This window comes from Myotis myotis, unplaced genomic scaffold (genome assembly GCF_014108235.1).
Source record: "Myotis myotis isolate mMyoMyo1 unplaced genomic scaffold, mMyoMyo1.p scaffold_m19_p_6, whole genome shotgun sequence".
Lineage (NCBI taxonomy): Eukaryota > Metazoa > Chordata > Mammalia > Chiroptera > Vespertilionidae > Myotis > Myotis myotis.
Window position 1 is genome coordinate 52425390 of NW_023416368.1, and position 11638 is coordinate 52437027.

An 11638-nucleotide genomic window follows, 5' to 3' on the forward strand; every position below is an offset into this window, starting at 1 on the left:
CAGGTCTGCAGTATTCCATGGGTCAATTCTTTCAGGTGGGGTTGATGGAACAGCTTTCCAGAGGGCAGTAGATTCCGGGAGTCACTCTCACTGTCCTGGAAGTCCCAGCCAACATCAGACCTCACTTATATTTGGCTAGTGGGGGGATGGGAGCAGGAATTCCCACCAAGTAGCTCCAAAATGCAACAGAGATCTGGATGGACTTGGATCACACTAAGGATTCCTTAGGATAACTCCTGGTGGGCAGGATAGGTACATTTTTATTTTATTTTTATTTAAAATGCATTTTATTTTTAGACAACCTACAAAATATGTTTTTTTCTGAAAAACAATGCCTGGGTCTGGCTGATTTGGCTCAGTGGCAGGGGTGGGCAAACTTTTTGACTCGAGGGACACAATGGGTTCTTAAACTGGACTGGAGGGCCGGAACAAAAGCATGGATGGAGTGTTTGTGTGAACTAATATAAATTCAAAGTATACATCATTACATAAAAGGGTATGGTCTTTTTTTTCAATAGTTTTATTCATTTCAAACGGGCCGGATCCGGCCCGCGGGCCGTAGTTTGCCCACAGCTGGGATAGAGCGTCAGCCTGCAGACAGAAGGGTTCTGGGTTTGATTCCAGTCAAGGGCACATGCCCGGGTTGTGGGCTTGATCCCCAGCAGGGGACATGCAGGAGGCAGCCAATCAATGATTCTCATCATTGATGTTTCTATCTCTCTCCTTCTCGCTTCCTCTCTGAAAGCAATAAAAATACACTATCAAAAAAAAAAAAATGCCTCTGCTCCAAAGAAATCAAGATAAAAATAAATGAAGAGCTCAAGATGCTATAGTCCTACTTGTCCTAGTCCACGTGTGTGGCAGCCAGGAATGATGACAGGTGATGGACCCAAGTTGCCAAACTTAACATTTTCCCATTTCTAACCGTTTTTAAAGAAAATCAATACAGGGTCATCTGGATTCATGTTTTCACCAATCCAGACCTGGTAGTTTTTGAAATTATCAAGGATGTGCTGGATTTGTTCTGCAGCCCCTGTCATAAAAGACTTTTCTCTTCTGGTCTCTGGACTCCACGTCCCCTTTGATTTCATGGAATCTCCTTATAGGCTTCTTTTGTGAAGCTGGTCTCCTATAAATGATAGTTCATGACAGTACCAACTCCAGTGATTACTGTTCTTTCCGTACCTTCACCCTCCGGGCCTTCAGCAGAGGCATTTCCACCAATAAACAAGTCATCATTGTCATCCTCTGTCCTACTGACCATCTTCCCCTCTACCTCCAGGCACAGCCTATCTGCAATCTCCTGGACTTGTAGATATGGGAGAACACCTCATCCTGGCTAATGAGTTCTGGGTAGATGATGATGATGATGATGATGATGATGGCTGCCGGAAGGAGCCAACAGAGGCATCTGGCTTAGCAGGAGCCCAGAGCTGGAGGGAGGGCGTGGTGGTAAGTGGTGCTTTGCGGGAGGGGGAGAGGATGGGAGCGGGGAGCCAAGTCATTTTATTTACCTTGTAGTAATGCAAGTAACGAAACTGCCCATCTTACCCAGTCTATAGTACACCTTTTTGGACCCCCACTTGTCATATTATGGTGGGATTCTACCATAATTCCCTACTTTCTATCAAAATGTGATTGTGGTTTTCTTAGCATTATGGAACTTAGGTATAAGTGTATCATGACATTAACTCTTCAGCTCATATATTTTCCTCCTACCTATGAGGTATATTCTATCAAATATAGTTAAGATCATGGTTTTCAGGAAGCTTTACTAAGCAAAGGCAAAAACTACATTTCAGATTTTGCCAGTGGGATATGTCAACATTGTGTGTTCATATATTTAAACACGCTGTCATTTTTACTGATTGAAGGCAAAGACATGGGTGCATTTAGCTTTGCGCTTAATATACAGACTTGAGAAGCCAACACACAGGCTGCCAGTGCGAAGTAAACCAACAAAGCACTGGGCATCAGTTGTGGGTACCCTAAACAGAAGCCGGCAGCTGTTTCAGTGTATAATGAGTGTAGGGCAGAAAATGCAGTGACGCGGGTCATTGTTGGTAGGGGAAGAAACACATAAGTGGTCTCCTCCCTTACATAAGTATGGCGTGAATAGACTCTGTTGTCCTGGTGGGCAATATCACTTTGAAAAGGTTTTTCTTGTTCTGGGAAGAGTCACTTAAGTGACTTTACTGAATCATTTAGGTGACCTTACTGAGTCCTTCAAGTGTGGGGCGAGCTGGCCATTATTCTGGGAGAGGCGTGTAACCAGAACTTGGATGTTTTAAGTGTCTATAAACGTTGTGAGGACATCACTGCAGGAAAAGATGGAAACGTCTTGGCCAACCACTCCTAGGGCCATGTTGCAGTCTGAGAAGGAACTCTGAACATGAACAGAAAGAATTTGATCACTAAGAGATCGTCAGGACCAGGAATTTTAGGGCATGAGGGTCCTGGAATGGCAGAAGGTGCTGGAGATGGCCTTTCCCCATAAACACTGTTGTGGAAGGCATTGACTTTGCATCCGTAGAAGCGGTAGGTGTAGAGGATAGTGCTCTAGCACTGCCCTGGAGGTGGCTTCGAGGATGTGGGCACCTCTTCACCTTCTTGGTGTTGTCCCAGAGGACTCAACACAAGTGTTCTGAGACACTTCTCACTGCAGACCTCTCAGCCTTTAGCACACTGCTTCTCAGGAGCCAGAACTTGTGAAACCTTAGCTCTATGAGGCAATAGAGAAGCAAAAGGACTCTCAGCAGGCAGGTCCAGGCTAGTTTGATTGAAAGTCCCTCTCCTGTGAGTAATACTGACCCACAGGGTCAAGCCTCCAGGCCCCTTGGCTACCACAAGAATAAATTACTTTCCCTAGGTCTGCCTTTTGGCTGCAACTCTCCAAGATGAGCTTTCATCAGCAGCCAAGGCCCCTGTGCCACAGACTGTGGTGTTAGCTTGATCCTCCTCCTCGAGTCACTCCTGTGCACTGTGGACCTTCGAATGCTTCATGCAGAGGGAAAACAGATCTCTGGACTTGCTATTTTTGTCACGAGAAAGCTCAGGGATTACATTCAGAGAATAGACAAAGACAAGTTCATGGTACTTTGAACTGGGCTGAGGGTCACCCCAATTTCATGTGAGGAGCAGAAGAAACATGAGGAAAAAGGTCATGGTACTTTGCTATTCAATGGAAAGAGCAAGAGACCAAAACATGCTCCTGCACACACAGTAGTATATGCATGTATTTGTATGTATACTACTTCTGGTCACAAAAATCTTAGGCAAGGAAGTAGTAAATACCCACATGAAATTAAGATTGAAATAAAGAAAAGGCCAAAGAATAATTTCTTTCAGGAAGGAGATCCAGAGCAGCCACAAGTTTAAGCCCATATAAGAAATCTATGTCAACGGCAGAAAGAGACACTTTCTCACTGGCCAAGCCTCCAGGGTTTCCCTGAGTCATACTTGGCTTTGTCCTCAGAAGAGGTCAGTTTGAGTTAAGGTAATGGAAAGTCTCTGACCTTTTCTTAACATTAGAGAATCCACCTCTGGTCAGAAAATGGTGATTCCTTTCTCTATGATTCACTACCTTGAGGCCTCTGGTTTCCTGGAATTCTTTTAAAAATTCCAGTTCTTTCAGAAAACACCACAGTTTTGGGTAAGATGCTTCTCTCTTAGAGTATGGAATTAATCATTTCAGTACCAAAATGGAGCTGTTTGTCTTTTGGTATCCCTTGGCCCAAATATTGGTGACTCGGACTATTTCAGAATTGCATAAAATGTAGTAATACATTACCTAAAAATCTGATAATTTTATTTTATGTATTCCTACTTTTTTTTTTACAAAGTTTTCTATATTATTATTGTTGTTGTTGTAGTTGCCATTCATTCAATAACTATTAAATACCAAATGCTGGGCACTGTTCTGGAGTTAACCACGAATTGTCGCTGAACAAGGTGTTTTTAACATTTTTTCTTGAATTTAGGGGGTGACATTGGTTAATAAAATTGCATAGATTTCAGGTGTACAGTTCTATAATACATCATCTGTATAGTGCATTGTGTGTTCACCACCCTAAGTCAAGTCTCTTTCTACCACACTTTGTCCCCCCTTTACCTTCTTTTACCTCGTCCCACCCCCTTTCCCTCTGGTCATTACCGTGCTATTATCTTCTGTGTCTCTGAGGTATTTCTTTTTCTTTGCTTAATTCTTTCACCTTTTTCACCCAGCCCCCCAATCCTCCTCCCCTCTGACAGCTGTCAGTCTTGAACAAGGTGTTTTAAAGATATGTCTAATTCTCACAATATGGAAAAGTGAGGCTTATTCTTCCCATTTTACAGAAGGAAAATCACTGAAGATCAGAGAGCTTAAGAAACTTGGTCAAGTCAGACAGCTAATAAAAGGCAAGGCACTTTCCGATTATCTGTTTGTATAGCGCTTTCTACTAAAACCAGAACAAATCTTGAAAATGTTCTTTCCTTTCTTTTCTGTTAATCTATCAAAATTTTTTATTGTTACTCTTTATTGGTTCTGGCAGCTGTTCGGCTGGTCAATATCTAACTTCCTTCTATTTATATTGTCCTGATACCCAAATACTTCATCATCCTTTTTACTGTCAGAAAGTTTCAGGGAAAGCAAACCCAACCTTCAGTGAGAAAACATGGGATAGAGAACTGGAAAAGGTTGGTCAAGGGAGCCCGGGAAACTAAGAAATTTTGGAGTCAGATCTTCCTAGTAAACATTCACTATTATCTTTGAAGTAAATTCAAATAGAATTTATTACTAGAATATCAGCTAGCTCTATCACTAAGTGCTATTCCATTTTAAAGTAAATATCATTTTAAACCTGCCATTTAAAGTTACCCATAGAAATACTCCACTTAGTGCAATAATCAAGACCTGACTATAACTAGGAGAATGGGCACAGATCCTGCAACGCATCGGTCTGGTGAAAAGTTAGGCAGCATGGTGTTTTTGTTTTGTGTTGTTTTCAAAGATTGGAAACCTAGACCTCAGAAATACATCTACAAATGGGGTGAATTTTTTGTAGAGGCAGGAAAAACACGTGGTTAGTCATAGGGTCATAACTAGAATCTGTGTGTCATGAGGTGTAGAGTATCAGAATATACCAACCCAAAATATGCCACTGTAGCATAAAGATTATTTTGAACTGAAAGCAACTGAGAAGAAGCAGATAGAAGAAAAGTTCTCTGTCTTCTCCCTTTTTGCCTAAAAATGCAGGACATAATTTGTAAAGGTGTCTCCCCATCCCTCTCTACCAGGAGAGATAGAAGTTAATCACCAGAGATAACTCTAGACTCTTATCAGCCCAGAGATAGCACCTAAGGAATGTACAAAACAAACTCTACTAGGGCAAAAGTAGGTTTAGGGTTGCAATTATGCGAAACAGAGTTTATTCTTGTATTATTATTTATTAGTTATTGTATTATTTTCCATACGAACAACTGTAAACCTACTTTTGACCCCTACTGTATTTACCCTCCCACAAATTGCCACCCTATAAACAAAGCTTTTTTCCTTTGCCTTGTCATTTCTCTAAAACTTTCTTGTTCTTTCATTAAGATGGTATATAAACACAGGATCTAACCACCTCCGAGTTACTCATCACTAAGTATTCCGTGTGTATGCATGGCTGCACATGTTAATAAACTTGTGTTTGTTTTTCTCTTAGTAATCAGCCTTCTAGCCATCTCACTTACAGGGCCCCAGGCAGATAACCTATGAGGCATAGGGAAAACTTTTTCCTTTCCCAGGGCCATGAATGTTATGTGACATGTGTGTAAAAGTGGCAAAAGGCATTGGCCTCATTTTTGGCTGTGTTTTTGGTTACAAGACTTGAATCTGACTTTTGTTGGGAAACATGTAAAAGTAGTTTCAACAAATGATAGATAGTTGTTGGGGCTGGAAGGATATTGTTCCAGAGCATGTGATTATCATCTCTCTTCCCTACTGAAGATGGATAACTCAGCAGGACATTCACATATTAACTTAAAATATTCCTCATACGATTCATGTTCACGCCAAGCAAACATATAAGAAAGGCTTTCTTGCCCTGTGTTATTCATGAGATGTAAGATCCCATTTATTTTGGATTCCAGCTTCTATTCAAGTTATGTTTGAGTTGTTTTTATATATATATATCTGACACAGACATTATATTTCCCACTATTATCCTAATTTGTGATTATATAGAGCCAAGAGTTCTAAACCAAAGAATGCTAGTTAGTGGTACTCAGTGTAGTTTGGCTGGGAATCAGATCAACTCATGGTGGGCGAGCTCCTATAAACCTGCCAAGAGCTGTGTGTTACTTATGTTTGCATTTCTAGCATTTTTTACAGAATCTATTTTATAGCAGCCACTCACCAATGCTGTTAAATATGAAAATGTTGATAGCAGCAGAGGTTTGGATGCCTTCCTTCTCCTAGAGGGACTCGCTTGCTAACACCTGCACATTCGACCCATGCAGGCAAACATAGACCTCACCTATGGGGTTATCCTGACAGCTTCTGGTTGCCATGGGTGTATCTAGACTTGCTCAACAAAAACGTGCATTCTTCTCTGTAAATTCTGCTCGAGTTCACTCTCTTTTTCCCTCTCCACCCTTCCCTTTTATTGATTGAAAATTTGAAAACTTGTTTAGATAATTGTGCATCAGGCCCAATAAGATTCTTTCCTGTATGAAGAAGTGGAACTCCACCCTTGAGTTTTATCTGGGTGCTGTGTAAGGGGGAGGGTCATTCAGCTTCAGACCCATGACTATAGGAGTCATCTCACCTCATTGTTTCAGAAATTCTTTTTCCATGGAGAGTCAGAGTGTGCATTCTTCACCATTGTCTTTGAGGATCAAGTCAGGGGGAGGCGGAGAATATTCAGATGTCTATTTTTTGTCTTTTTGCCAAAGATAAATCATTGAATACTTCTTGATGCATACTTGACTCACTGATCACCATACAGCCAAGTAAGGAGGGTCTGCCATTTATTCCCAAAGGCCATTTCCTTTTGATACAAAGGACTCTGCTTTGTGGCCAGCTTTTTACCTTTTTCAGTTCTTTGCTTAAATGTCTGCTCAGTGAGATCCTACCAGAACACACTGTTTAATGCCGCCATGACCCCTCTCAGGAATCCATGACCCCCTCCTCTACTTTTCTCATCATCATTTGATCTGCTATAAATGTAATTTATTTACCTTCTTTATTGTTTCTCTTTCCATGAGACAATATAAATTCCATGAAGGCAGGAATTTGGGGTTTCTTGCTCCCCCTGTAGTCACAGTGACTAAAACAGTGTCTGGCTCAACCCTATTTGTGGAAGGAAGGAAGGGAGGGAGGGAGAAAAGTAGGAACATGATGCATATTTATATACAGAACATGATGTTGGTGAGGTCATGAGAGCAGGTTCAATAGTCAGATAGACCAATTATGTTGATCTTATCTATTTGTCCAGAGTGTAACCCGAAGTCCAGCTATTGCTTCAAAAAATGCTTTTAACTAACCGTCAGCACAATGGTGATGGGGCAGATGTGTGAGTGCGGGAATGTAGCTGGATAGATGCAAATCCATTACTGCTCCAGGCAAGGCAGCTCAAAATTCCTGGACCACTGCTGTTGGGTCAAGAGATCAGTAGATCTTTACTCCCAAAGGCTAGAATATAATGCCCCCTTTTCTTCCCAGGTTGATAAATGCAACTAGCTTTTCAAAACAGCTTGCTGAATGCATCAGTAAATCCAGAATAAATGACAAAATCTATAACTTCTTTCAGATACAGGCAAAACTCTGATTAGCAGATCTTTTCTTCTAATGTTGAAAAGCAGACAGGCAAGCTTATGATGATAATACGCCAGTGAGAGCGTTCCTTCTGCTCAGGCACTGTTGGCTAATAGCTAACAACCTTGGGATACTGGGGTTTATTTTTTCTTATTTTCACTTAATTCATAAACATTTTTTGATTATTTACTATTTGTAAGATACAGAACTAGCCTTGTAAGATGCTAAAAATGAATCAGAGACAGACATTGCCTTTAAAGAACTTAGGCACTTATATTATAAGACAATGATGTCTTGTCAATACCCTGTTGTTTTGCTATATTTACTATGTGATCAAAAGCAATAAGAAAAATTATAAATGATTCCATCTTTGCTTTCTCACTCCAATTGCACAAATAGGCTGCTAGTTCTTTGAACAAAGAACAACTGGAAGCATGCCCATGCAAACTATTGTAAGTTTCTCCAAGTCCAAACATCCCTATGCAACACCCTCAAAAGTCTAAAATCTTGCAGCAGTTACGCTGCAATGAAAGCTGTGAGGTTCACAAAAGTCACAAAAGAAGCCAGAATGAGGCATTGCAAGAAGGAATTCTATCACTTAATCTCAATTTGAATTTTCTCAATTTAAGATAAAGTTTAACATACATGATGTGAAAAACAGAAGTGGCTAGCTAGGCTGGAACAAGCTGGGTCTCTTGCAGGATTTTTATCAGATTATCAGCTGGGAGAGCCAGTAGTAGGAGAGATAAAAGGTGGGGTTGATCTTATTTTTAAGAAGTTATTCTGTACCCTGGCTGGGTGGCTCAGTTGGTTGGAGTGTGGTCCTGGTCAGGGCACATACCCAGGTTGTGGGTCCCATACTTGATCAGGGTGCATAAGGGAGGCAACCAATCGATGTTTCTCTCCCCCCCCCCCCCCCCCCCCCCCCCCCCCCCCCCCCCCCCCCCCTCCCCCTCCCCCTCCCCCTCCCCCTCCCCCTCCCTCTCCCTCTCCCTCTCCCTCTCCTTCTCCCTCTCCCTCTCAACCAATGGAAACATGTCCTCAGGTGAGTATTTAAAAAAAAGGATTCCTGGCCAGTGTGCTCAGTGGTGTGGTTAGAGTGTCAGCCTGCTTACTGAAGAGTTCCAGGTTCAAGTATCAATCAAGGGCTCATATCTCGAGTGCACGCAGCCTTGGTTGGGGTGCCTGCATGCATGCAGGAGGTAACCAGTCGATGTATCTCTCTCACATCAATATTTCTCTCTCTGTCTCTCCCCCTCCCTTCCACTCTGTCTAAAAATCAGTGGAAGAAATATCCTTGGGTGAGGGTTAACAAAAAAGGTACCTGCCCTTGACCAGAATTGATCCCTTATACCCTTCAGTCTGTGGGCTCTATCCACTGAACAACACTGTCCAGGGCTATCTCCCTTACTTTTAGTTCAGTGCTTCCTCCTGAAGTGTGGAATTGGGTGTTACAACTGCTTCTGAGCACGTATTAGTGGTTTGAGAAATGGTGAGTGGCAAAGATTCCATGAGTCAGGACAGCTCCCACTCTGCTAGCTCTGGCACCAATGTGCGCGCGCGTACACACACACAGTTCTTCAAGGTCTGTAAAGTCATCTGGAGCCCCAGGGCCCCTTGAACCTGGCAGTCCTGTTGCAGTGCCCCTAGAAAGCAGGAGTCTGGAGCATCGAGCTCAAGCAGTCATTGGGGAGTCAGGAGGGGTGTCGGCGCGCATAGCTGCTTGTCTCTTGTATACTTTTCAGTTTGGCTCTCACCTTCTGCCCTCTGGACCTTTTCCTGGCACGTGTTCTTCTGGGTCCAAATGGTCAGGGAATAGAGACAATTGTTTCCCTCAGCTCTCCTAGAAAGCAAACTCCCTTGCCATCCTAACCCTTAACATTTGCTCTTGATGTTTCCATTGTAGCTAAATATGGTAGGAGCTTTTTGACATTGTTGTAATGTCTTTTGTTTAATTGAAATACTTACTGCTTGGTCTTAAGTGACCTAAAATTCCTGTTAAAAAATGATCTTAGTGTCCTACAGTGACTGTCTTAGACGAAACTCCTACAGTGACTATGAATGTGACTGGGAAAAGTAATTACGGACAGACATCTCGCCAGATGAGTCAGCTTGGCAGGCGACAGTGTTTAGGTTTTTCTCAAGATAATAATCTTTCCTTTTGTATGTATATGTATGTGTATGTGTATATGTAAACCCTCCCAACTCTTTCCTCTTCAACCCAAGACACACACATCTAAATGCTTTCAAGTTCTTGAAACTTATTCAGGTTAACAGAATCTATTGTCAACAACTGGGGGTACAAAAAGGACTAAGATGTGTTTATTTCTGTCACTCATCCTTTGGAATTCATGCCTGGTTCTCCTGTGTCCACACTTCCATGTGTCTGCTCCTGTGGCTTCTCTCTGAAGGAGACCTCTCCTGCCCCATGCACCTGCTCTACCTCCATCCCTGTTTTGAAGTTCTCTGCGGGCAGGAAATAGCCTTCCTCCCCTTCCCCAGGGTTGGCCATAGAGTCATGTAGCCCATACATCAGGCTGGCGCGTCGGATGAATAGATGACTCCGACACAGGTTTCTGTGAAAGAGAGGGCTAAGGGACTCTTTTACTTCAGTAGTAAAAGCAGTCTTGTTCGCCTGCCTTGTTGGCTTTTTATTGTAACAACAGCTTGAACTCAAATTAACCTTTAGATACAATCAGCAGGGCAAGTATTCTTGAGAAAGTATATGCTTCTACAAGGTCAGGTCTTTGAAGACTAAACATAGAGATTCTAGCAAAACACCCCGGGGGATCGGACTTGTTTGGAAAAATCAAGGTAGGGGCTGCCGCCTTCAGCAAGGTCCCCTCAGAGGCACCCGACCGTTCAGAGAATCCTCCTGACAGACATTCCAGCCAAGCCCGTGCTTCCCCACATGGCACAAGCGCATTGCCACTGGCGTCTTGTGCACTAAGAAAAGGCCATTGTGAAAACCACGCACCACAGAGGCAACCACTCAATCCCCCTCTGGAACTACAGTCTCACTTGGCCAAACCCATTTTTCTCTGATCTCAGAAAAAAGAGGGAAGTACTCTTGTAGTTCCCCACCAGCATAGTCCAAGCCACATAAGAAATATTCAATAAAAATATCTATTTAGTACCACAAGGTCATTAACTTAGCTACTTTTGGGTGTTGGTATTTTATCTTATGCCTATTCTTGTCAAGGCACTGGTTAGGAGTGGAGGGCCACTTTATTTGGCTGTAAAGTGGGGTAATTAAGATATGACCTTGGCTGAAACATGACATTTCTAAGAGAAAAATGAATGCATACTATAAACAGTAGTCACCCCCTTATCTCTATTTTTTGTACCCTTAGTCAATCAGGTCTAAAAAATATTAAATAGAAAATTCCAGAAATAAACAATTCATGTTTTAAATCGTGTACCATTCTGAATAGCATGAAAAAATCTCCTACGGTACCACTGCGTCCTGCCCAGGATGTGAATCATCCCTTTGTCCAGCACATCCATGCTGTGTACACTCCCCGCCCTTAGCCACTTAGTAACATATCAGATGACTGTCCTGGCATCGTAGTGCCTGTGTTCAAATAACCCTTATTTTACCTAACAATGATACATTTGCATAACTTCTATTATAGTATATTGTTATAAATGTTCTATTTTATTATTAGTTATTGTTGTTAATTTCTTACCCTGCCTAATTTATAAATTAAACTTTATCATAGGTATATATGTAGAGGAAAAAATAGATATAGAGCAGTGATGGCGAACCTTTTGAGTTCGGCGTGTCAGCATTTTGAAAAACCCGAACTTAACTCTGGTGCCATGTCACATATAGAAATTTTTTGATATTTGCAACCA

General features: G+C 42.0%; 1 pseudogene; it reads right to left on the bottom strand.

The window, feature by feature from the left end:
- Window positions 1–920: 920 nt before the first annotated feature.
- LOC118658451 lies at window positions 921–11287 on the bottom strand (annotated as a pseudogene).
- Between the last annotated feature and the right edge of the window lie 351 nt (window positions 11288–11638).